This window comes from Bidens hawaiensis, unplaced genomic scaffold (genome assembly GCF_021521415.1).
Source record: "Bidens hawaiensis isolate Kalapana, Puna unplaced genomic scaffold, B.hawaiensis_p1.1 tig00006555_1, whole genome shotgun sequence".
Taxonomy (NCBI): Eukaryota; Viridiplantae; Streptophyta; class Magnoliopsida; order Asterales; family Asteraceae; genus Bidens; species Bidens hawaiensis.
Window position 1 is genome coordinate 168,436 of NW_027491442.1, and position 2,019 is coordinate 170,454.

General features: G+C 42.1%; 1 pseudogene; it reads right to left on the bottom strand.

Moving 5' to 3' along the window:
- Positions 1–422: 422 nt before the first annotated feature.
- Positions 423–2,019, bottom strand: LOC143632897 (3-ketoacyl-CoA synthase 1 pseudogene; annotated as a pseudogene).

The following is a 2,019-nucleotide window of genomic DNA, read 5'->3' on the forward strand; positions in this document are numbered from 1 at the left end:
TGGTGTCGGTTTACGTTTATGTAATTGGTGTTTGTGGGTGGTTTTGCCTTTTTTTTGGGCTGTGTTTATAGAAATTTTCTTGTAAAAAAAAGTATAAAGTTTCCTTAACATGCAATCCTAGAAATTGTCACAAACAAACCAGAAAAATCAGACCTCAGGACAGTGGGACCGACAATTGTCACGAGAACTGCTGATATAAAAGTCAAAAAACTTTTTCAATATTCAAATATTTTAAACACCATGATTTACTGAAGCACATATAACTATACAATAACATCAACAAAATAAATGTAATAAAATCTCTTCTTCAAACAACATAATAATACCCTTTTGTTGTAAAAAAAACTAATAATGCACAATATCATCAAATAGCATTTTTACCTTGTTAAGGTTTTCATTTTTCACAAATTAATCAATAATAATCAAGCTGGAATCTTAACCGGATACTTATCAATGGAACCAGCCCAGGGGTTACTCTGACACCCGGCTGGGACTGATTTTAACGCCCTCCACACCGCGCTATTACACTTAAAACCCGACCCGAACGCTATCTGCCATACCCGATCCCCTTTCAAAACCCGCCCTTTTGCCTCTGCGTATGACAACTCGTACCATAACGAACTACTAGACGTGTTCCCAAACCGATGCAACGTCATCCTCGACGGCTCCATATCCCGCTCCATCAGATTCAAATTCCTCTCCATCTCATCCAACACTGCGCGCCCACCCGCGTGGATACAAAAATGCTCAAACGCTAATTTAAAATCCGGAATGTAAGGCTTCACGTTCATTTTAAAAACTTTACGCTTCACAAGGGTTAAAAAGAACATTAACTGTTCCGAAAACGGTAACACCAACGGCCCGAGCGTGGTTATGTTCGTCTTGAGCGCATCGCCCGCAACTGCCATTAATTCGCGGGCGAGCGAAACTCCTATTATACCTTTATCATCCTCTCTCTGGTAAATACAATTATAACATTTGTCGTCTGCACCCTTATGCGTCCGGACCGTGTGCGCGAGCTCATACTTCGAGCGCACACGGTCTCGTGACATATTCGACATTAGCATTGCGGCCCCGCCCATTCGAAATATGCAATTGCATAACAACATAGACCGTTCGTTACCCGAATACCAATTCAGAGTGATATTTTCCATGCTTACAACTATTGCGTAGGAGTTCGGGTTTGAATTCAGTAACTGGTGAGCTAAATCGATCGAAATTAGACCCGCGCTGCAGCCCATGCCGCCTAAATTAAAGCTCATAATATCCGGGCGAAGCTTGTAATGATTAACAATCATTGACGACAAAGAAGGCGTCGGATTAAAAAGGCTACAGTTGACAATCAAGATTTTGATCTCACGGGGATCAACTCCGGTTTTCTTGAGTAGTGTGTCAAGAGAACCGAACATGACGAGCTCGGCCTCCGCTCTAGCTTCCTGCATGGTCAGCTGCGGAGGCCGAGCTCGTATCCCTTTAGGGAAATACGTCTCGTCTCCCACTCCGGAGCGGGACGCAATCCTTCTCTGGAAATGCATGGTTTCCTGCTCAAAAAAACCAGAGTCTTCTGACATTTTCGTAAACGCCTCATTCGACAATTTAAATTCTTCTTCGGGTTTGTAACACGCGAAATCAATTAAATAAACCCGAGTCGGGCGTTTCGCGTAGTAAACTCCCGACAAAAAGAGTAAAATTACCACTCCGGATAGACCGGTAGCGGTATCTAAGCTGGTGAAGACTAGGGTTAAGGTTTGAAGCCTTAGTCCGGTGAGTTGAATAAAGGTGGCAGTGAATAGTGGTAAAATAATAATAAAGGTTGCAAGTGTTGCAGTGTTACATGAATAGTTGTAACCTAGCTTGACATATTTGAGCTTAACGGACTGTAAAAAATCCGGTAGCTTTCGCCGAATTTTAATAACGATGGAGGTTGAGTCTTTGATGTCTAGCTCAGCTGTTAGTCTCTCTTTTTCCATATCTACAGTATTAGTATGATCCATGGATCACACTAATCAAACAAAACTG